This window comes from Ursus arctos, unplaced genomic scaffold (genome assembly GCF_023065955.2).
Source record: "Ursus arctos isolate Adak ecotype North America unplaced genomic scaffold, UrsArc2.0 scaffold_4, whole genome shotgun sequence".
Lineage (NCBI taxonomy): Eukaryota > Metazoa > Chordata > Mammalia > Carnivora > Ursidae > Ursus > Ursus arctos.
The window spans coordinates 66,093,004-66,119,240 of NW_026623056.1; the positions used below are offsets into that span (position 1 = coordinate 66,093,004).

Here is a 26,237-nt window from a genome sequence, read left to right on the forward strand (position 1 = left end):
AATTGAGAGGTAAAGAATAAAACTATGTAAATAGTGGGAAAAAGACATTCAAATTGAAGAAACAATATGAGACCACGAGAGTACATGCATCATATATTTCATAATAAGGGAGGAAGTTGATATGACAGGTAGAAGTGAAAGGTAGTCTTGGGAACCCAGACAAATTGGCTTTAAATACTACACTAATGATTGGGATCCTCATTCTACAAGGCTAACAGATTTTGAGAGGGCAGTGACATGACTATCTGTGTATTAGAAAGTTATTTTTGGTGTGCAGTGTAAAAGATAAAGAGCCATGGAGGTAAAAGGACAGTTGAAAGTTACTTAATTATTACAGAGAATAATAAAAAGACCCTGACTTTGAGAAATGATGCTGAAGGTAGAAAAAAGGAGAAATATGGCAGCTCTATTGGGACCCCTCTCACTCCTGAGAGCTTTTTCTGTATCCTTGCTTAATAAACATCTGTTGCTTTACTCAAAAAGAGAGAAATAGAGAGAAAGATATAAGGCATATCATAAAATTTGGTATACTACCATACAGTAAGAAAGAGTGATGGGCACCAATGACTTCCTTGTGAGTGTAATGAAAATGGGTCTATTAAAGGGTAGAAAAAATAGGAAGAGAAGGGCCTGTTGGTATTTTAAGATGAAAAATTTGCATAATATGTTGTTATGAACATTTTTAGTTTGTAAGGTGTCACTGGCCATTATTTGTGAAAGGGTCTTAGCCGTTCCTGCACATAAATCTAAAGGAGATGGTGAGACAAATAACCATGTCTGAGGACAAAAGGAGAGTCTAGACACAAGCTTTAACATTTTCCAACCAATCATCTAATAGAACCACATTTCAGCTCAATAAATATTTACTCCTCGATGTTATTCCACTTTATTTTCACTATTAATTAAAAATTCATATTTTAATTTAATAAAGGGTATTTAATTTGGTAGTGAATGAACCTTTTCTTTTCTGAGGAAGATTAATTTTAAAGGTTGTTGAATACCATTTGTTATCTCATCACATCCAAGAAGGAACTTACACATTGCAAGTGCTGGGCACCTAAAACCAAAGAGTAATTTACAATACACAGGTCAGAATTTTTTTTTTAAAGTACTAAAGAAACCCAAAGCATTTAAATATGGACAGGTAACCTCACTGTGCATCACAATAATAAAGAACGTTATACATTGAAATTACTGAGTCCCTAAAGCAAATGAGGAATTTAAAGAATATAACCAGTTAAGATTTATTTTTAAAAGAAATGAACAAAAAGGATCTCAAAGTATTTAAATGTGAATGGCTAATCACAGTTTGCAAATCAGTTACGTATTCTCAAATGTAATGGTCCAGACTCAGACCCATAGAATCTGATCCTAAAATGGAACAGGAGTTTAATCTCACTTTTTATGTAACAGGCATACAGGCTACAATCACCTTGCTTAGATACCTTTCTTGTTCTTCTCTAATGTCCCACATGCACTTATCTACAGCTTCCCTACGTCAAAGTTGTTCTATTAATAAAACTAAGCAAATCAATCATCCATGTTATTAGAGTGCTATTTAGTTTACCAAATAGTTCCCCACCTTATTAGGCAGGTGGCCCAGAAAAGGCCTGGGGAGGACCTAAAATACACTACTATTTATTAAGTAAATATAAACTAATTGACTCATAAAAGAAAAAAGGCAAAATATCTAAACTGCTTAGCAAGAAGATCTAGAATCCAGCATGTCCAGAATTTTACCCATTTATCACTACAACATATGTAAACCTATTCTAGTGTTGTCACATTTGGATATTCTTGTAGTCATTTTATTCCCACTGTTATAAAAATTTCAAAAGGACATCTACAATCTAAAGGTAAGAGGTAAAACTACCAATTAAAAGAAATTACAGGAGCAAATTTTCATGACCTTGAGTAAGCAAAACTTTCTTAGGCACCAAAAGCACAACCCACAAATGAAACAATAGATAAATTGGATTCATTGGATTTAAATATATGTGCTTGGAAAAAACATCAAAAGAATGAAAAGACAACCCACAGAATCAGAAAAAAAAAATACAAGTCATATATCTGATAGGGGTCTTGTATATAGAACATATAAAGAACTCATAGCTCAATAAAAATACAAATCACCAAATTTTAAAATGAGCAAAGGATTTGAATAGACATTTATGCAAAAAAGCCAGACGAATGGCCAGTAAGCACATGAAAAGATTCTTGACATGATTAGTTATTAGGGAAATGCAAACCAAATCTCAGCAAGATACACTTCACACCCAGAAGAATGACAATACTCAAAAAAAAGGTAAAATAACAAGTATTGCCGGGGATGTGGAAAGCGTGACAGCCTCACACATTGCTGGTGGGGATGTAAAATGGTTCAGGTACAACCCCTTTGGAAAATATTTTGGATTTTCTTGACACGTTTTGGAATTACATATGACCCAGCAATTCAACTGCTAGGTATATATTCTCAAGAGAAAGGAAACTTTATAGCCATACAAAAACTTGTACCTGAATGTAATGTAATGTCCATGACAGCATCACTCATAATAACAAAAGAAAAAAAAAGGGAAAGAACCCAAATCTCCATCAATTGATGAACAGATGAATACATGTTGAATATCCACATAATGGAATATTACTTAGCAATCAGAAAAAAAATGAAGTCCTTATACACACTATAGCATGGATGAACCTCAAAAACATTATACTAAGTGGAAGGAGCTAATCACAAAAGGCCGCATACCGTATACCATTTATATGAAATGTCCAGAAGAGAAAAATCCACAGAGACAGAATGTAGGTTTCCATTTTCTAGGGTGGGGGATAGGGATCAGACATGAATGGGTATAGGGTATTTTCAGCAGGTGATGAAGATATTCTAAAATTGATTATGGTGATGGATGCACAACTCCATGAAAATAATAAAAACTATTATATTGCACACTTTAAGTGGGTGAAATGTGTAGCATATTAATTATATCTCAATAAAGTCATGGGTAAGGCACTGTGAACAAGTTTAATACAAGGAGTAAGAGTTCGTGTTCACTCACACCAACTGCTAGGTTATTTTCCTCATTTATAATTCTTGGTTTTAAATATAATCATCAGGTCAGCAATAGCCAATAGGGCATTAAAAAAGCTGAAATGTCTCGATAGATAGATAGATAGATAAACAGAGAGAGACATGGAGATATACAGAGCTACATCTAAATTTTTAAGATGCTGTTGAAAGTGAGGGGATTAGAGTTGGGAAAAAAGTTGGCAGAGGAGTAGGGGACCCTTTTTTCAGCTGGTCCCCTGAGTCAAGCTGGATATCTACCAGATCATCCTGAACACCCACGAAATCAGCCTGAGACATAGGAAGATACATCTGGATCTCTACAAACCAGTATCTCCAGTGCTGAGTATTCAGGTACGAAGCAGGGAGCCATGAATCCGTGCACAGATATAGGAAGATAAACAGAAGGGGGAGGGAGCCCCTGCGCTTGGGCGCCGGGATGCAGTAGCCACTTGCACTGGGGCGCAAGCCGGATCCGCGGACTAGCACTCGTGGGAAAGCCGCTGAGACGATGAGCCTGGGAACGCAGCGCGTGGCCAGACTGAAAACCGGAACTCCGGAGCGCTCACTGGAACCGGACTGATACTGGGAGCTCGGGAGCTCGGGAGCTCCCGAGTGCGCACGCAACCAGACGAGATGGAAAACCGGCGCTCCGGAGCATGCGTGAACCACACTGAAACAGGGAGCTCCAGAGCATGCGCAAGAACCGGGGGCAGCCGGCGGTGTTAGAAACACAAAGGACAGAGATGTGCCAGCCCTGGAAGTGAGGGCTGGGAGAGCGGCTATGGGGAGCACATCTCGGGATGCTGCAGGGTTTTTAGCAGCACTGACAGAAACAGAGTTAAAGAGGCCAGGAGAGCTCAGTGGAGAGCGGACTGCAATCTCTCTGTCCTGAGACAGAGGCTAGGATACGGGCACTGCTGCTCTGACTCTCAGAAGAGTCACAGAAAACCGCCAGGGAAAGCTGCCAGAGAACAAAAGCCCGGAAATACCGGCTCACATTGTGCCCATCCCCATCCCCCTTTGCAGGGGACAGGGCAACTCTACCCAAACAGGGTTGCCTGAGTATAAGTGCGGCAGATCCATCCTCCAGAAGGCAGGCTGAAAAATCAAGAAGTCCACATCCCTAAGGTCCCTATAACACAAGTGCACACTGCCTGGGTCCTGGTCAATAATTTGGGCTCTGTGCATCCCTGAAACCTCTCCTCATCAGAATGACAAGGAGGAGGAACCCTCAGCAAAGAAAGGACACAGAGACTGTGGCCTCTGCCACAGAAATGATGGACATGGATATAACCAAATTGTCAGAAATGGAGTTCAGAGTAACAATGGTCAAGATGATGTGTAGGCTTAAAAAAAATATTAATGAAAATATTAACAAGAATATGGAATCTCTAAGGGCAGAAATGAGAGTGAATCTGGCAGAAATTAAAAATGCTATGAATCAGATGCAGTCTAAACTAGATGCTCTGATGGCCAGGGTAAATGAGGCAGAAGAACGAATTAGTGAATTGGAAGATGGGATGGTAGAAGAGAACGTAAAAACGGAAACTTGGCTCAAAAAATCCAATCTCAAGAATGTAGATTATGGGAGATTACTGACTCAATGAAACGTTCTGATGTCAGAATCATCGGCATCCCCAAAGGGATGGAGAAAGAGAGGTCTAGAAGAGATATTTGAACTAATTGTAGCTGAGAACTTCCCTAATCTGGCAAAGGAAACAAGCATTCGTGTCCAAGAGGCAGAGAGGACCCCTCCCAAGATCAATGAGAACACACCTACACCACGTCATACCATAGTGCAATTCACAAATATTAGATCCAAGGATACAGTATTGAAAGTGGCCAGGGGGAAGAAAATCCTCACGTACAGAGGGAGGAAAATCAGAATACCGTCAGACCTGTCTACAGAGACCTGGCAGGCCAGGAAGGCTTGGCAAGGTATTTTCAGAGTTCTAAATGAGAAGAACATGCAGCCAAGGATCCTTTATCCAGCAAGGCTGTCGTTCAGAATTGATGGAGAGACAAGGACCTTCCAAGACAGGGAGAAACTGAAAGAATATGTGACCACCAAGCCAACTCTACAAGAAATATTAAGAGGGGTTCTATAAAAGTAAAAACCCCCAAGAGTGATACAGAACAGAAATTAACAATCTATAGAAACAAAGACTTCACAGGCAACATGACATCATTAAAATCATATCTCTCAATAATCACTCTCAATGTGAATGGCCTAAATGCTCCCATAAAACACCATAGGGTTGCAGATTGGATAAAAAGACATGACCCATCCATTTGCTATCTGCAAGAGACTCATTTTGAGCCTAAAGATACATCCAGACTGAAAGTGAAGGGATGGAAAACCATTTTTCATGCCAATGGACCTCAAAAGAAAGCTGGGGTAGCAATTCTCATATCAGACAGATTAGATTTTAAACTAAAGACTGTAGTTAGAGATACAGAAGGGCACTATATTATTCTTAACAGATGTATCCAACAATGGATATGACAATTATAAATATCTATGCCCCCAACAGGGGAGCAGCTAGATACACAAGCCAACTCTTAACCAGAATAAAGAGACATATAGATAATAATTCGTTAATAGTAGGGGACCTCAACACTCTGCTCTCAGCAATAGACCGATCACCTAAGCAGACAATCAACAAAGAAACAAGAGCTTTCAATGACATACTGGACCAGATGGACCTCATAGATATATACAGAACACTGCACCCCAGAATAACAGAATACTCATTCTTTTCAAATGCACACGGAACTTTCTCCAGAATAGACCATATACTGGGTCACAAAACAGGTCTCAACTGATACCAAAAGACTGAGATTACTTCTTGCATATCCTCAGACCACAATGCTTTGAAACTGGAACTCAATCACAAGGAAAAATTGGGAAGAAACTCAAACACTTGGAAACTAAGAACCATCCTGCTCAAGAATGATTGGGTAAACCAGGAAATTAAAAATCAGATTAAGCAATTTTTGGAGACCAATGAGAATGAAAACATACCGGTCCAAAACATATGGGACACTGCAAAGGCAGTCCTAAGGGGAAAATACATAGCCATCCAAGCCTCACTCGAAAGAATAGAAAAATCTAAAATGCAGTTTTTATATGCTCACCTTAAGAAGCTGGAGCGGGAACAGAAGAACAGGCCTAACCCATGCACGAGAAGGCAGATGATCAAGATTAGAGCAGAGAGCAATGAATTAGAACCCAAGAACACAGTACAGCAGATCAACAAAACTAGAAGCCGGTCCTTTGAAAGAATAAATAAGATCGATACTGGCCAGACTTACTCAAAAGAATAGAGAAAGGACCCAAATTAATAAAATTATGAATGAAAGGGGAGAGATCACAACCAACACCAATGAAATAGGAAGGATCATTAGAAACTTTTATCAACAGCTTTATGCCAATAAATTAAACAACCTGGAAGAAATGGATGCCTTCCTGGAAACCTATAAACTACCAAGACTGAAACAAGAAGAAACTGATTATTTAAACAGACTGATTAATTATGAAGAGATTGAAGCAGTGATCAAAAACCTCCCCCAAAACAAGAGTCCAATGCCTGATGGATTCCCAGGTGAATTCTACCAAACATTTAAAGAAGAAATAATACCTATTCTCCTGAAGCTGTTTCAAAAAATAGAAACAGAAGGAAAACTACCACATTCATTCTATGAGGCCAGTATTACCTTGATCCCCAAACCAGGCAAAGACCCCATCAAAAAGGAGAATTACAGACCGATATCCCTGATGAATATGGATGCCAAAACTCTCAACAAGATCCTAGCTAATAGGATCCAACAGTACATTAAAAGGATTATCCATCAAGACCAAGTGGGATTCATCCCTGGGATGCAAGGGTGGTTCAACATTCACAAATCGATCAGTGTGATAGATCATATCAACAAGAAAAGAGTCAAGAACCATATGATCCTCTCAATTGATGTAGAAAAAGCATTTGACAAAATACAGCATCCTTTCCTGATTAAAACCCTTCAGAGTGTAGGGATAGAGGGTACATTTCTCAATTTCATAACAACCATCTATGAAAAGCCCTCAGCGAATATCATTCTCAATGGGGGAAAGCTGAGAGCCTTTCCCTTAAGATCAGGAACACGACAAGGATGCCCACTCTCACCAGTATTATTCAACATAGTACTAGAAGTCCTTGCACCAGCAATCAGACAACAAAAAGGGATAAAAGGTATTCAAATCGGCAAAGAAGAAGTCAAACGGTCTTACTTCACAGATGATATGATACTCTATATGGAAAACCCAAAAGACTCCACCCCCAAATTACTAGAACTTATAGAGCAATTCAGTAATGTGGAGGGATACAAAATCAATGCTCAGAAATCAGTTGCATTTCTATACACGAACAATGAGACAGAAGAAAGAAAAATTAGGGAATCAATCCCATTTACAATAAAACCAAAAATCATACATTACCTTGGAATTAACTTAACCAGAGAGGTAAAGGATCTATATTCTAGAAACTACAAATCACTCTTGAAAGACATTGAAGAAGACACAAAAAGATGGAAAAATATTCCATGCTCATGGATCGGAAGAATAAACATAGTTAAAATGTCTATGCTACCCAGAGCAATCTACACTTTCAATGCCAGCCCGATCAAAATACCAATGACATTTTTCAAAGAACTGGAACAAACAGCCCTTAAATTTGTGTGGAACCAGAAAAGGCCCCGAATCGCCGAGGAATTGTTGAAAAGGAAAAACAAAGCTGGGGGCATCACGTTGCCAGATTTCAAGCTATACTACAAAGCTGTGATCACAAAGTACTGGCACAAAAACAGACACACAGACCAGTGGAACAGAATAGAGAACCCAGAAATGGACCCTCAGCTCTACGGGCAACTAATCTTTGACAAAGCATGAGAAAACACCCAGTGGAAAAAAGACAGTATCTTCAATAAATCGTGCTGGGAAAATTGGACAGCTATATGCAAAAGAATGAAACTTGACCACTCTCTCACACCATACACAAAGATAAACTCCAAATGGAAGAAAGACCTCGATGTGAGACAGGAACCCATCAAAATCATAGAGGAGAACAAAGCTGCAACCTCTTTGACATCAGCCACAGCAACTTTTTTCATGACACATCTCCAAAGGCTAGAGAAACAAAAGAAAAAATGAACTCGTGGGACTTCATCAAGATAAAAAGCTTCTGCACAGCCAAGGAAACAGTTCAAAAAACTAAGAGGCAGCCCATGGAATGGGAGATGATATTTGCAAAGGACACTACAGATAAAAGACTGGTATCCAAGATCTACAAAGAACTGTTCAAACTCAATACACGAGAAACAAATAATCAAATCAAAAAATGGGCAGAAGATATGAACAGACACTTTTCCAATGAAGACATATAAATGGCTAGCAGACACATGGAAAAATGTTCAACATCATTAGCCATCAGAGAAATGCAAACCAAAACCACATTGAGATACCACCTTACACCAGTTAGAATGGCAAAAATGTACAAGGCAAGAAAAAACAAATGCTGGAGAGAATGTGGAGAAAGGGGAACCCTCTTACACTGTTGGTGGGAATACAAGTTGATACAGCCACTTTGGAAAACAGTGTGGAGGAACCTCAAAAAATTAAAAATAAAGTTACCCTATGACCCAGCAATTGCACTACTGGGTATTTACCCCAAAGATATAGACGTAGTGAAGAGAAGAGCCATATGCACCCCAATGTCATAGCGGCATTGTCCACAATACCTAAGTTGTGGAAGGAGCCAAGATGCCCTTCAACAGATGACTGGATTAAGAAGATGTGGTCCATATATACAATGGAATATTATTCAGCCATCAGAAAGAACGATTACCCAACATTTGCAGCAACATGGACGGGACTGGAGGAGATTATGCTAAGTGAAATAAGTCAAGCAGAGAAAGACAATTATCATATGGTTTCACTCATTAATGGAAGATAAGAAATAGCAGGAAGATTGGTAGGAGAAGGAAGGGAAGAATGAAGGGGGGGTAAACAGAAGGGGGAATGAAACATGAGAGACTATGGACTCTGGGAAACAAACCGAAGGCTTTAGAGGGGAGGGGAGTGGGGGATTGGGATAGGCCAGTGATGGTTATTAAGGAGGGCACATATTGCATGGAGCACTGGGTGTTATATGCAAATAATGAATCATGGAACATTACATCAAAAACTAAGGATGTACTGTATGGTGACTAACATAACATAATAAAAAATTATTATAAAAAAAGTGAGGGGATTAATTCTGAACTCCCTTAAATTCAGCCATTACACAATATAGCAGTGACCTTAAGATGGCTAAGCTTTAGGTAGGTTATGAAGTCTTTTAAATTGAATAAAAAATGGGTATTTTTGTGTGGGCGGGACAGGGGAAACTTGAGGGGGACCATAGCTTTCATCAAATTTGCGAAGAGGTTTGAGTCTTTAAAATTAGGAAGGAGCACTAAACTACTAGGTATTCTATATTACCGGGTGAAACAAACCCATTATTTCATTAGAAAAAACAAAAAACCAAGAAAACAGAAAAACAAAAAACAAAGACTGCTGAGTTGTCAGTTAAACTCATTGGCGATTCAAAACTGAACAGTAGAGGGGGCTGTACCTTACATGACGCACCCTGAAACTGTTTTACCAAGACCTTTGACATCCAAAGGCATACTGGAACTACAGGACCCGCAGACCAATTCCAGACCTACACAATCAAAAAATCTGCATTTTAACGAGACCACCCCCCCCCCCCCGATGCTTATGCACGGAAAGTTTGAGAAGCAGCGCTCTAACCAATTTTTGCATGGCCCTCAGAGAATTTTTTTACATTTTTAGTGTTGTTAGAAGACTGAGGAGGAGGAGGTCTAAATGCTGGAAATATCTGCTAATACTTTACAGAAAAAGTTTGCCAATCCCTCTTTAGAGTACCTGTTCGTCACTTTCCACTAATAACTCTAGTTTTTTCACTTATATTTCTTTTACACAGGATCACAAAACTGTTAACTCCAGATATCAGATGGAAAAAACAAACAAACAAAACTTGGACTGCAATGTTAATATTGCTCACGTAATTATTCAGGATCCTTATACGAACAGATAGTCTCAGCAAAGCATAAGATTTTTCTGCAAGTCTAACTAGACTTGTGGCTGATAGCAAGTCTAGATATGTTTTAATATCTCCATTATTAATTGGGCAACCATGTAGTCAAGTGTTAATATTGAAAGCATTTTATCCAACTGTCCTTATCTCTTATTAAAAAAAAAATGGAACTTAGTCGCAGGGTCTTAAAGATGAACATCCAAATTGTGATTGTTACTAACCAAGAAAATAAGCTATAAAATAGTCAAGTGACCTGTTCATAATTAAAAGCTAGAAAAAGCAGAGTTAGAGCTTAGGACCCTTCATCTGAGATGTGCAGGCTTCTTAAAAACTGGATGTAAGAGTAAGTAAAGAACGCACATTACAACTACCCTAATTCCAAAACCCTTTTCTAAGGATGACTGCAGGACAATCAATCAGGTGGATGCCTCTACTCATAATACATCTTCCTTGTTTTCCAAAGTGTAATTCTCAGCCTACCTGCATCAGAATTACCTGGGATGGTTCCTTAAAATGTGATTCTTGGTCCCCACAATGAACAAAAGCATCAGAAGTTACAAATGGAAGGTGTCTAAGACGCTCACTTTTGGCATGCTTACCAGGAGAAGGTCAGGCACTCTGACCTGGGCTAGACCTGGCCTAGAAGGTCATGCACTCAGACTTGGCTAGATGTAAGCATTCCACAGAAACATCAAATTAGTCAGCTACACACAGAAGCATCTTTGAGTAAGATTCTAAGCATCCAAATTTACATAATGGGTTATTTCTGCTTCTCAGAGACACTCAAACAATGATTTTGAAATGACTTTTGGTAAAATAATAAAAGACAAACCAAGTAGTTTATTAGCTCTTCAAATTTTAGAGGGTTGGAGAAGTATAAAATCGTAATTCATAAATATATTTAAATTTAGTTTTATTTAGTCAATAACCACTCATTTTCAGTGGGTGTTACAGTAACTTTTGTTTTCAGAAGTGATTTCAGTTACGTAATATAATAAAAGAGAATGAAGGACCTAAAAGAACACTTGTTGATTTCATTTCATGCGTTTGAAGAAAAACTGCTCCTGCCTCATTATTGACTTGGAATATAGTAGTTTGTTGAACTAAGCCTTACTTTTCACTCATATACTAGACAGTCATATCTAGTCAAGTTAAACAACACACTCAAAAATTCTTGGCAAATATACTCCCTCCAATGAAATTTCTGTGTAGTATCTTTTTTCCCCCCTAAAAACACACAATATTATGTCCTAGTTCATAATAACTACGTGCTTTGTTTTTTTGTTTTTGGTTTTTGTTTTTTTGTGGGCATTTTTTCGTACATGTGCAAAAACTTGGACCTTGGGCAGAAAGAACTGCACTGTGATTGTGAGGAGCGATTGATTATACAATTCTATACGTTTAAGTTGCAGGGACAGAGATATAGGAAGTCTCTGAAGGGATTTTCAGAAGTTAAGAAAGTCTTACAGGATCCTGGAGGTCTGGCTATTGTCAGGCTCAGATTGCTTTTGGCCTCTAGCAAAGCATTAACATTAAGGCATTTGTGAATATTTTCCCCAAAAAAATCTTAATAGAATTAAGCCAGAAAGATTCTCTATGATTACTCAAATTCTGAATGTGACCAGAAATACCTCCTGAAGTCCCCCCGCCCCCAGAGAGGTACATAGAGCTACGTGAATAAATGAAGGCTTCATGACCCATGACAATAAAGAGGTAGCATTGTGATAGGAAGAAAGAATATGGGTTATTAACCAGCAAATATTTATGCCTCACTTTTACCAGGTGCAAATAGGAATACAAATGACTCAACAGCCAGTTTAGATGGTGAAAAGAAACCCTACATAGACTACCAGGACATGTAGTAAGCATTGTTTATCTTATTTTTTCTCTTCTATAAATGGAAGTTTTTTCCCTAGAGTTTCCCCCTTAAAACCCTAATCACATTAACAAGAGTTGATTTTGAAATGACTTTTGGTAAAATAATAAAAAACAAACCAAGTAGTTTATTAGCTCTTCAAATTTTAGAGGGTTGGAGAAGTATAAAATCGTAATTCATAAATATATTTAAATTTAGTTTTATTTAGTCAATAACCACTCATTTTCAGTGAGTGTTACAGTAACTTTTGTTTCTGCATGATAAATTTTAGCTAGACCAGGCTGATCCTTTTATGCTAGATTTCAAAATAACTGAAGTTGTTGCCAAAATAAATGCTATCTCCGTGGAAAGAAATATATCTCAACGGCACTCTAAATGCCATCCACACTGATTAGTGAGCTAACATAATTTGTAATGAAATTGAGTTAATCGCTCTATCAAGTCTGTCCTTAAAATTTTTCTATCATTTTTTTCTTTTTTTTCAAGGAAGGAGGAGGAGCAGAGGGAGAAGAAGAGAATGTCAAGCAGGCTCCCTGCCCAGAACAGAGCCCAACACAGGGCTTGGTCTCACAACCGTGAGATCATGACCTGAGCCAAAATCAAGAGTCAGAAGCTTAACCGACTGAGCTACCCAGGGGCCCCACAACTTTTCTATCTTTAAATTCTTCATGATGACTTAATTCCAGTGTACTTCCTTTACTTTTTTCCCCCTAGAAGTTCTATATATGATAGGATATGGTGAGAAAGTTGATATTTGGGAAACACAAAAACTGTTTTATCCATTTGAACCTTACTGAAACTCTCAGGAGATGATCTGATTTGGCAATGAATTAAATAAATTTAGAAGATTCTCATTCCTTCTAGAAGCACAGCAGTGCCATGTTAAAAATAAGTTTAAATTAGAAACTCCATGAAATTGAGACCTAGAAAAAATAATTTATTATAAAATTTCTCTACGGCTTTTCAATGTCATAAAACTAAAGGGCAGAGTGTGTGAAAGGGAAGTGACAGGTATGCAAGATGTTTTTTGTCAAACTTAACAGGCAGCCTTGATTCTGAAAGTTTCAGTTGTGCAATACTGCACCCAGCAGCATCCCTATTAGCCAGTCTTTTAGGTCTAACAGGAAGAAGCCTGAGCCACCAAAGACCTTCCTGTCCCAAATCCCCACTTTACAGATAAGAAGAAAAAAGAAATAGAGAACAAAACAACCGAAAATTTTCCCCAACCTGAGACTAGAAGAACATGGTTGCCTTAGCTTGAGTCCAAGCTCTGTTTTGAGGATGGGTTTTCCTTCCCCAAGATCCCTCTTTCTTACTCATTCTTTTAGAAGTTTAAAATAGAAAGTCCCAAGCACTAGATTGCAATTTAGTTTGGGTTTGGTTTGGTTAATTTGTTTTTTACCTCTGTATCACTGTATGATTAGGTGTATGACCTGAATCAAGTTACCTAAACTCGTTTATAATACTATTTCTTTATCCTAAAATTGAGGCAATTGGAAGAGTAAAGTGCTATAAATTCATTGTTTCAGGAGCCCCACAACATGACAATGGCTGTCACATCATAATGGATATAACTAAAAGAGAACATAACATGTAGCAGTTTTAAATTTATTACCACAAAGCAAATTTTTAAAGTTACATGCTGTAGATTAATGCTCATAGTTTTCATAAAAGGATAGACTAGAAAGTTTGCCTTGATAGGTCTGTGTCTACTATCAAAAGAAAGGGTTATCAAATGCTTTCTTAGAGAACTCTCCAAAAGTGAATAATGGTTTAAAAGATTTTGTTTAAAAAATAGCTCATGTAACCCTTGGAATTTATTCTTACATTTCTAAGAAATTTATTTACATTGCTAATAAATAGATGGTTCCATAAATCATTTTAACCAAAGACCAACTGATTATATATGGATGTTTATCTTAAAAGTAAAGAGTTTATCAATTATTTAAAATACAACTTTAGTCAAAGATATTTAACATTTCTTGCTTTATTCAGGGTAAGGAGGTTGCTACTTTAGGAGAAAGTAACTAAGGCAGATTTCATAAAACTTCTCTGAATTTCACAATTGTATTTCAGAACTTTATTTAAGTACTCTTAACAGAAATTGCTGAAAATATTAAAAGCGGGACACATTTTCCCTATTTTGTTTTTCTCCACCACCTCATGTTATTTAGTGACTTCATTATGTAAGTTTTAATTGTTTATTATACATTTTCTGGCTGCCTACCTCCCATGCACTAGGCCACTGACCTCACCTAGCAGGTGGATTTAGACAACAGAGCACCAGCATCCAGAGGAAGGCATAACTGCTTGGGTAAGTTAGAACCAGTAGCTTGCAGAAGGAAATCTAAGCCAGGAGTAGACACATGAGACTATCTATGTAACATTGAAGAGAAATTTTGAAACCACAAATCTGAAAGGTTACTAGCAATTTCTAGGAGTGATTTCCTCTTGAGATATAAATTAATTTCCTACTTTGTAAATTCATTTTCCAACAATTCAGTGAGGAGCCAAGGTATTAACCTGGACGTTCATCCAATACTATTTCAAATCAATTTGCTACACCTTACCATGGTTGAAGGCATTTTTTAAAGAGCAATTTGCCACCAAATCAGAGTTTTCATGGGTTATGCAGATTTGCCTTACAATGACAAAAGCAATCTCTAGTCCAGGAAGATATCCTTGAAATTTAGCTTCTTATTGTCATATTTATAATATTTCAATGTGGTTTCAAAATTGCATTTGGCTTTATAAAAGACAGATGATGTGATGGGACAATCTCCAAACTCATTAAATTTGTTAACGATGTTTAATTTCCTAAAACCTCAAGGTGTATTTCATGGAGAGATGAACTAGTTTAAAAAAAATGGCATTCTTTTAATGTAAGCTCCCAATGGAGTGATAATAGTCAACCTTATACTCTATTTCCTACCTAAGCAATGTAGTTTGAAAATTCTGTAGCAATGGCGTTAATCTTTGTAACTGTAGATTCCGAAGACCCCAGTGTCAGCTTCACAAAACTGCATTCCTACCAGCACTGATACTTTACACATGCGCTGAGCTTTGTTAAATATTTAGTCTCTGCTAAATTTGTGTAGAAGTCTTGATATATGTTCTTCTAACCTAAATATTTTATTATCATCTTAAATTGAGATTCAGTGACTAAATCGAAATGCTGACAAGCTTCCTTTACTGTATAGTATACTAAGGACTTTCTAAAAAATGTTTTGAAAATGTTAGTACAATTCAGAAAGTTTTTTAAGAGAATAATTGCTATAACATTACCCCAAAAATTACAACTGCCATAAGCCAAATATATTAGCTACATCATGTCTAAGCAATGCACACAATGACTGATTTGAGCCTTGTTCACTTCCTATCGATATTCGACTACAGTTGACCCTTGAACAACTCAGGGAGAGGGTTGGAGGTTCCAACTCTCAGACCCTTTCAACCCCACAGTCAAAATCTACAAATCTGTGTATAGCTTTTGACTCCCCAAAGCTTCCTGTTTACCGGAAGCCTTACCAATAACATAAACAGTCGATTAACACATATTTTGTATGTTACAAGTACTTTATATTGTATTCTTATAAAAGTAAGGTAGAGAAAAGGAAAGATTGTTAAGAAAATCTTAAGGAAAATACATTTATAATGAATCTGTTTCTTGCATCAATGGTGTTTAGACAGAACAGACCCAGAAATGCCCTTTTTCCAGCCTCTGACTACCCTCCAACCTCTTTTCCAGCCACAACCTTCAGAACCATCTTCTCAGCTATCCTCTGCCTCCAGGACCAGCCAACACTGTTTTTTGGGTTTTTGTTTTTGTTTGTTGAGCTTACTTAGCTCCTTATTGCTGACCAACCGTGAACTCCCATATTCTTCAGAATTATTCCACTAAGGGCCACAGACAATCTCCAGGTCAACATGTATCCACAGTCCTCTTACACTTACCTCTCTCTGGGTTTCTATTTTAACCACAAGTGGCTCAGGAGAACAAGTGCTAATTCAGGGAGTTGGCCGAGGGAAGCTCAAGGGTGCCAAGTGTCTCTTGAAGATGCAAAACCAGCCCAGGAGCTGTGCTCTCCTCTAGGAAATGCAAAAGCTATCCCAATGTGAGGGGTGAAACCCAGGATGCCATGGAAGCCACCATGGTCCCGAAGAAGAAACTGAACCAAGCCCTTCTGGATCTGCATGCCCTGGGTTCTGCCTTGCAGACCCCTATCTCTGTGACTTGCTGGAGAATCACTTCCTGGTTGAGGGAGTGAAACTCATCAAGAAGATGGTGACCACCTGACTAACCTCCACAGGCTGGCTGGCAGGTCCGACACTGGGCTGGGGATAGTTCTTCCAAAGGCTCACTCTCAAGCATGAATAGGAGCCTCCAGAGCCCAGTGGCTCTTGAGGGGTCCCTCGGACATTCCCTTAGAGTCAGAGCCTCTGCCTGGGCCTCTCCCTGCAGCCACTGGGAAGATTTTTAACCACCCTGCAGCCTTCGCACAAAACGTGGACCAGGTGAAAGCAGTAAAACTTTTTACAGCCAGGACAAAACAAAATAAAAAACAAAAAACACATATAAGTGGACCTGTGCAGTTCAAACCAATGTTGTTCAAGGGCCAACGGTAGTTGTCCTTAAGAAGTTGGCCTAACATATGAATCTCATTGCATTACTCTATTATCATTTTTTGATATGGTTCTTTAGCCATCGGTGGGCTTATGAGGAATGGAATCAGATGCAAAATTTTGTGAGCATCTGTGCGTGTGCCTTCTTAAGAAATGATAAGGTACGTCTTTGGCAGTTACTAGAGATTCTCTCCAACAAGAGGACTTGGACTTGAATTTGCTCTTCTCCAAATGCTGGATAGGATTGTGAATGCAGGCAAATTTCTTACTCTCACCACATCTGGTTTTCCTTATCTAGAAAATGTAGCAGTGCCAACCTAATAACATGGCTGCGAAGACTGAATGAGTTCTTTCTATGCGCTGAGCACAAAGTAAGCACTCAGTAAGTGTTTACTCAAATAATGTTAGTATAAAGTATAATTATTTTATTAGGATAATCTCTATCACTATACTCAAAGGAATCTGTGGCCCTATAAAAATAAAGGACTACCATCCACAAAATATAGTCTTTTTTATGTAATATCATGGCATTCAAAATATAGCTTCTATCTCTGTACTGTGATTTTCTACCACTGCTTGTTCCTACCTACCAATTAGACGTCATTCTGAATGATATACCCTACCTACATTTCCCTGAAGGCTCCATGTTTTCAGCAATTCTGCACTCAGATTTGCCACATACTGTATTAAGTTCTAAAGATGAAAATATTAGGTGCTCAATCAATATGTGATATAAATGTATGAATAAGTATATTCCTTTTTTTTATTCTGTTAATGGAGCTAGATTTTGATCAAAAAACTCTAAAACACCTTAAGCATGCTTCCACTGCAGGTCATGACAAATTGGATATGTGGAACTTTAGTACCAGAAATTACTGTCTAGGCATGCTAAAGAAATTATTTGTAGATTCTAGTCATTGAAATTTAATCCAATATTAGTGCTTAATAATTCTTTATGTCCCTCTTAAATATTTTCTTGAAATAGATTATGCCAATATTGATTATTTTTCTTTATAAATATCTTAAGAACGTTGTGTGATGAATACATGAGAAGCTTCTACTTTGGGGTTGTTTTCCATCTTAAGTTTAAAGAGACTAAAAGAATATCAAAAGAAATTTTGTGAGGGCACAATAACTTAATGACACCTAAATGACATGACAGTAACATGAATATTATTAGAATACTGTCTGAAATGAATTTACCAGTAGTTTAAAGGGGGGTTAAAACAAAATCATTTTCGTCCTTTTAAAGCAAAATATTTCTTCCTTGAAATCTCTAAATTACCATTTTTTGAAATTGTGTATCTTTAAAATAAGGCTAAACCTCTTGCAACAAAAGACCCAAGTCAATGATGAGTATGGTGATCCCAAAGATGAAAAGAAAGATTTTCTCTTGAGTGGTGGGAATAACCGTATTAAATTCAGCATTTTTTGTGTTGTGCAATGGCAGGTTGGAATTCTTTTTCTGAAGCCTATACCTTGGGGAGTAAATGCAGTTTATAAAGGTAGCTGAATACAACTTGTACTTATCGCTTTGTCTTTCACTGCCACACTCAGAGTGAATGGGTTTTCACAGTTGACCAAACTGAATGGAAGCGACAGCATCACATTTCTGCAGGGTTATTTGCAGGAGACACACTAAAATTCACTTTTAAAGTGTTTATTCCACTAAAAACACCCTGGACAAAATTTTGATCCAGAATAGGTTGACAAAGAGGCCATATTTAATTGGCTGAGAATAGCTTTTAAGCTTGGAATGAAATATGTTTTTAAATCATTAGGATATTGTAGAAAAATTTCAGATCAGCATTTTGTGCCTCACTTTCTGTACTGAATTGAATTAAAGAAATCAATATAAACTTAAGTTAATCTCTTTAAAAAAATTCTATCCAGTTTTATTTAGTAAATCATAATGAATTTGATATGACATCTGTTGTAAGGCTATACAAATGGCTGGTTAAATTTAGACTGAAAATCAGAGTTGCTTTAGTCTAGTAGATAAAGAATATGAGTTACCTTAATTACCAGGATACTTTTCATTTGGGGACCTACTTCGTCTTCATTTTTCTTTATTTACCGTTCTGTTGATGCCTTTTAAAAGTGAGTGATTTAATAAAACTTTAAATTTCCTTTCAAGGGATGTCTTGTTTCAGAGCAAAATGGCCACCAGATAACATCATTGCTGCAACAGAAATACTGAGTATAGTTTTCAGTTAAAAGATGTGGTGTGCACCGAGAAAAACGAGCTTGTTTTTCTACTTAATGGAGAAAAGCAGCGAATGGGAGTGCTATAAATGTTTTAAAATGATCATTTTCTGCTTGAATTATGTCTCACTAAAATATGTCAGAGACTCAATTCCTTGGGTCTCTCAAAAAACATTTGCAGCTTCTAGAAAACTCACAAAAAATGTTATTTTCCACTCAGTTCATTTACTTTGAAGCCTTATCAGATGAGGGATCAAATGAAACCAATCATCCCCTGGTTTTCCCAGGTTATTACCATGTGGATATGGAATTATCCTCCATCTAGCCACTCTCAAAATGCAATGCTTTCTTTTCACAAAGCAAAAGGAGTGAAACACACAGAATTATTCTAGATTATGCTAACAGAAAAGAAAACACTGACAGGCAGGGGAACAAAAATGTATAGAGTTATAGCAATTATGAAAGACAAGAATAACAATAGCTGAGAATTGGGTGCTATTTTTTAAATGTAGGAAGTTGCTTTTACGGTCAAGCACTCAATATATCAAACTCTGACAAGTTGGATTTTATAAACAAGCAGAAACTGAAAATCTGAAAGAAAATGAAAAGTATGTGAATTGTAAAAGAATATAATGATGTTTGCTTAATCCTCCATGTAGGGATGTTACTTTCAAAAAAGCCAATAATAGCAGTGCTTTGTTTTTTTAAGGGATATACAAACTACTTATTGACGTTTAACAAAATTACACAACATTGTTACTAGTTAGTTTTATTAAAAACTTCCATCACAAATGGGAGAAAAAAATCTTTGAGTTATATGTAAACTACTGAATTAGAAGCTTGAATTGAGTTTAATAATTTCTGGCTCCATTAATGTCTCCTATGGTATGTGATTAGACCTCTGCTCTTCTCTTCGATGCTTACCACAGGGACCCCATTCCCGCTCACTGTGACAGGTATCATTTCTATGGCAAGAGTCAGATCTCCAGGCAAGGAAAGCTCTAGACTTGGTTCAGTTGCCCACATGAACGTTCAATTATAATCTCAACTTCTATAAATCTCAAAAGAAATCCCTCACTTCTCTCCTTGTTCTATATACCTCATCCCTCTCTTCTTCCTGACATAAGTCCATTTACTTCAGGTCCCTAATGCTAGAAATCCCACTTGTGAGGATTAACTCTTTAATTTCCTTCACATCCATGTAGGCATAGATTCCTATGGATTCTTCCTTCTTTTTCTCACTTTATATCTGCCTCTCAATTTCATCACTGTCCAGACTCGATTTCACACTGTCATATTCCAAAAGCTTCATAGTTTATCTGTTTGAAGTAAATGCTATTCCTCTCCCTTGTCACTCTGTAGCCAGAAAAAAATATATAAGGATTTTAGAGAGCTAGGTGGAACTTTTTTAAACAAACAAAGAAGTAGGATAGCCAAGTAAATCTCAAACTTCCATGTGTGTTCTAAATTCTTCTCATTCCCTTGGCCAGTAGAAAGCCATTTACTCAGCCAGCTGAATTACAAATTGCACTTTTTTAAGTCCAGCTTTTGCATCCAGGATTAAGCAAATTGCCCCATGAGTCTTATGATGAAGCACAAAACTCTGAACCAGCATGCCCAGGCTCGGTGTTGACTTGGACAGTATTTCCTCATGCTGCCATAATGTCTTTGCAACACTGATTTATAGTCAAAGGTGCCAGAACATCACTTACTATATTAAAAGTTGGCCACGTTTCTCCATTTTCTGAGTTCACTGCAAATTCGAAAAAATACGTCAACTGCAGGGGAAAAAAATAGGATGCAGAATCCTCCGTTTCACTGAGGTAGCTTATACCTGATATATTTATCTAAGCTACCCATACTGAAATCAAGCGGGTGGGATAGCTGCTTTATACAAGTCCAAAAATGATGTGCAGGTATTGATGAAATCTGGCTGATGTTTTCTATTTGGCTTTTGAGTGCCTTTATTTTATTTTTTAATTTTTTAAATTTTATTTTATTTAAATCCAATTAATTAACATATAGTGTATTATTAGTCTCTGGTAGAATTCAGTGATTTATCAGTTGCATATAACACTCGGTGCTCATTACATCATGTGCCCTCCTTAATGCCCATCATCTTTATTTATTTATTTATTTATTTATTTATTTATTTATTTATCTATTCGTAAGATTTTATTTATTTATTTGTCAGAGAGAGAGTGTGTGAGACAGTGTGAGCACAAGCAGGGGGAGCAGCAGGCAGAGGGATAAGTAGTCTCCCTCAGAGTAAGGAGCCTGATGCCAGACTGGATCCCAGGACCCCGGGACCATGACCTGAGTCTAAGGCAGATGCTTAACTGATGAGCCACCCAGGTGTCCCCGCCCATCACCTTTAAACGTAAAACAAAGAAATATTACCTAGTAAGTAGGGGTCTCAGATTAATTTCTGAACATTTTTCGTGAGATGATTAGCAAAAACAAATAATAAAGAACATGAAACCATGTAGTAGCATTGTTGTACTTGACATGCATTCACTAGACTCCGTATCTATAGGTCTGGTTTATGGAATTTGAACTCAAGTATATAAAAACACTGAAACATTGGGGGGCCTGGGTGGCGCAGTCATTAAGCGTCTGCCTTCAGCTCAGGGCGTGATCCCAGCGCTCTGGGATCGAACCCCACATCAGGCTCCTCTGCTGGGAGCCTGCTTCTTCCTCTCCCGCTCCCCCTGCTTATGTTCCCTCTCTCGCTGGCTGTCTCTGTTAAATAAATAAAATCTTTAAAAACCAAACAAAACAAAACAAAACAAAACACTGAAACACAATTCACAGCAAAACTATATCCACTGTCTAAAGTCTATCAACCATCAAAAAATGAGGAGATTGCATATCTGGTCATTAGCTGACAACTAAGTGATTCCTTTAATTATCCTCGTTGGGGCTCAACAAGGTATTAAACACCCAAGGATCAGTCACAGAAACAAAGGCATGAATAAGAGCACACTGTCTGCCTCTGCCAGGCTCAATAAGCACCACCTTGATGTCCTGATGTTCTTAATGAAGACAAGGCCCCCAATTAGATGACTGACAATTAGGTTGAAAACTGAAGTGTCAAAACAGGAACAAGGGACTGACCCCTGAATACTAAATTATTTTTAGGTGGCATTTAATCACTTTCACAATAGCAAAAGACCAATTTTAGGGGTCACTTTTTACTACAACAAGGAATTCTGCTTTACACTTTACATTTTGCAGGCTTATATCTTAGCTTGGTTTTCTACTATCTTCTAAATTTTGCTGGAATCTTGCTTGATACCCTCCTTCTTTATGATCAGCATGTATCAATGAATATACAGTTAGAAATACAGGCCATAAGCAGATAGTGCATAGATTCTGGATTCAGACAGACCTCAGGCCCAACCCTGGCTTCTAGACGGCAGGTTATTTTTGAAGTAGAAGATACGAGCATCAGATTCTTTAGCCAATAGTAAGAGTGTCTCCAAAAGCTATCCTAGTATTGGAGTTGGGAAGGATGTAGGAGAAGCCCCAGGTCAGCATGGGGGAGAAGGAGGAGTGGCAATTTATATAAATATATATCATATATTTTATATGCTATAAATATATGATATATGATATATGTAAATATATGATACATATATAAATACATGATATATATCATTATATATCATATATCTTATTCTTACATTAGGAACATTGCCTGAAGAACTCCTTGCCTGTAGAATTTTCTTTGCTAAACCAAAAATTTTAAAACACTTAATACACTTTTGCACAAGTCACTGCCTCTCTCCACATAACGAAAATAGAAATTCTTCTTGCTTGCACACTGGCAGGCAGCCCACATTTGCCCGTACTATGATTATTTCTGAATGACTTGGCACAACCTTTAATGGTATGCTTCTTGCATCATAGGATTCGATGTTCCATTTTGCCCATCTCATTACTTTAGCCTCCAGAAGCTTGGTTGCCTGACTGTTATTAATACACAGGGACACTTCTGCATGGCTGTCCTTAGATTCCATACTCTTGGGCTGCCTTACAGAAGAGCTCACCTTTGGATCTCCACTGGCTCAGTTCCTTTGGCTGGGATCCAAGACAGAACTGCCTTATGCTGAATTTCACTGCTGTGGCCAATGATGTAATAACGAGGCTCCTGTATCTATACCTTTTGGATTTTACAGGGTCGTGTTCCCAATATAAGCATAGGCACCTTAAATGTTGTGTTTCTTTTAATCTTGTTTCATTCAACTTTTTTCTCTAACGATCAGGTCCAAATACTGTATACTAAAATGGATGACAGTATCAGCAACCTGCCATTTTCCATCAACTAGCATATAAACAGCACACACGCAAGGTAGAAACACAGTCACAGAATTATGGGAAAAGAATTCTTCTCATTTTTCTCTTTAGTAGGAAACTGACATTCAACATTAATGTCAAATACTTGAGTCATTAAACAAAACACATAACTCCAGTATCTTAAAAAAAACAAAACATAGAATAGACAATTATATTATTTAATATAGCCACTCTTTTTTTTTTTTAAGATTTTATTTATTTATTTGACAGAGATAGAGATAGCCAGCGAGAGAGAGAACACAAGCAGGGGGAGTGGGAGAGGAAGAAGCAGGCTCCCAGCAGAGAGCCTGATGCGGGGCTTGATCCCAGGTTCCTGGGTTCACACCCTGAGCCGAAGGCAGACACCTAACAACTGAGCCACCCAGGCGCCCCTATAGCCACTCTTTTTAAGTGGAATTGTGCCTGGTTATTAATGCAAGGCTTCAAATAACTATATATTTATGAAGAGAATTATATGAGCAAAGATTTTCAAGCTCACTGCACGCATGCCTAAGGCAGCTGTATGCATGAGGAAAAGGACACAGGTCTCCCCTTATAGTCAACTGTAGCTCGCTCAGCTGAAGAGAGCTTTCCAGTTCTTGGCAGAATAACAAATTCTCAAGCAGAGAGGGGATAGGGGTGAGATTTTTTCTTCTGTAAGTAACTTAATGAATGAAGTACTAATTAACATTATGGCATTGATAAATGGAGAGAGAGATTAGGGATGTACTCGATATTCAGACCTTCGCAGATGGACTGTCAAAGCCACATTAATTCCTATCTCATTGGAGCATCTGCTTCTCCCATAATCCACTGCCCCTTGGTACGAACAACACAAACTGTTGTGACTCAATTCGATTTATATCAATCTAATTTCTCTTAATCCAATTTGTATTCCAATCTACTACCTTCTAATCACTTAAATCTTCAGCCTCCATCTGGTAAATTTTCTCTCAAAATTAACCGAGCAGATGCCTCTGCGATTGTATTCCACAGTCAAGCTAATCAGACCCTCACAGTGGCCTATAGAGCCCCCTGAATAGGTACGTGACTTACGGTGTTGCCCTTCCAGTTACAAACTCTGTGAGGTAGGAAGACCATTTTATCTATCATTAATTGGTTCATTTGCATAACACTGCTTGGGAAGAAACACTGGACACAAAAGCAAAGAGAAGAAAACTACAGGAAGAGAGCAAAATGTGCTCATTTGTCAAATGAGCTTTACGATTCAATCTGTCTTCTGTTTAGGTTAACAAAGGTGGGATGAAAATATTATTTCATAGTGCACGGTCTAAAAAGCGACCCTCTGCACGCTATGGGAAGAGAAGAGTTTTGTCTCATCATCACAAAGTCACACTGGGACCCGATTTTGGTTAACAAACATATTCTTAAAATAAGCTTCTGAATTTCAGAACTGCACACTAATTTATTCACCAGAACATATGTGATATAAACAATACAGCCCCTGGCTAGCATTGACTTTCACTCCCATGGAAGTTCCACTGTGATCTATAATTAATGTCACAAATCAAACGTTCCCCTATGAGCAGACTGGACAGCACTACCTGTAGAATAAACAACATTCTGGAAACACAGTAATTAAGAAAAATGTAAATAAATGAAGGATGAAGACATATGAAGACGAACATACTGAACTACTTTGGGGTAGAATAGATTTTCATGCGAAGACTTACGAGATTGGTTTTATTAATTTATAGCCATTCTTCTTACACAGTGTGTCTTGATAATATTTTAAGGATTTTTTTTTCAAATTTCAAAACATCATAAAGAGAACTATTACAATATTCAATTTGGCCACATAAGGAATTGACCTTAAGAAAACTTTTGCTGTTAGAAAAACCTGAAAGATTAGCCAAGAAAACCATTAACTCTAGAACATAGTCTATTTTGGAGTGAAGAATGTCTAAAAAAAAATCAGTCTCACTCACATTATGAAACAGAGAAGTGTCAAAATGCTTTCATAAAGCATAACATAAAGTATAAACAAATGGATTAAACAATAGAAAGTGAATTTGTTTCTTCAGTTCTGACTAGAATAAGATAAAGAAGACGAGGCTTTGAGGTGGCTGAGTAACGGGGCACCCAAAATAACTAGAGAATCCCAGTTTGAGAAGTCAGAGGGCAACATCACTGGACCTTCTGAGAAACTGGTAAGAATGAGTAAACTGGGGGGTGGGAGGGCACTTAGAGTTGGTGATCCATGTGTCTTATCTCAGCACTAAGATTGTGAGTGACACAACCACTCAGTGAATCAAACCAACTACTTCTGTACCCAGCTGAGTCTCACACTTGCTGTTCTTAGCCTGAATCGTTTCCTCTTGTAAAGTGGATTGAAAATTGTATCTGCTTCTATATACTGTGTTAAAGATAAAAGGAGATCATACATGTAAACCACACTTTTTGAATTATAAGTCACCATATAAATATAAGGCAGGAAAGCCGTTGAAGAACATGGAGTCTGAACTCAAATTTGAGATCCAGACTTAGGAGTTGGGAAAGTGCAGGCAACTTACTAATCTTCTTGGTAACTCGGTGTTAAATCATGATGATATTATCTCCTTCCTCATATTAGGAGAAGAAAATGAATTAATACATGTCATATACGTAGTCGAGTGCCTGAGACAGTGTCCCAAGAAAACATAAGTATCAGGTGTAGGATAAAAACGAAGGAAGTTGTCTTTGTATTGTCAGTTCTCACATAAGTTTGAAGGTACATTAACTTTGGTAGCAAAAGAGCAGTGTCTACTTTCTCAATGGCATTGTCCTTTTCAATATTAAAAGCAAACTGAGTTGTAAGAAAAGAATTATTTCAGAGGCTACAATGCAGTCTATAGAAAATATGGTTTACAAAGTACTTTTAGTTGTCTCTCCTATGAAAATAGTGACTTCAGTGAAGTCAGTCATTTTACTAATTACTGACATGCTTCCTGTATCCTGTGTGCCAGGCACTGTGCTAGAGGGAGGGAGCCCC

The 26,237-nt window shown here is 37.6% G+C and overlaps 1 protein-coding gene across 22 annotated transcripts in view; it reads right to left on the reverse strand.

The window, feature by feature from the left end:
• ROBO2 (roundabout guidance receptor 2) overlaps positions 1 to 26,237 on the reverse strand; it is a 798,986-nt gene that overhangs the window by 507,626 nt on the left and 265,123 nt on the right. The gene's annotated exons all lie outside the window — the stretch shown is intronic.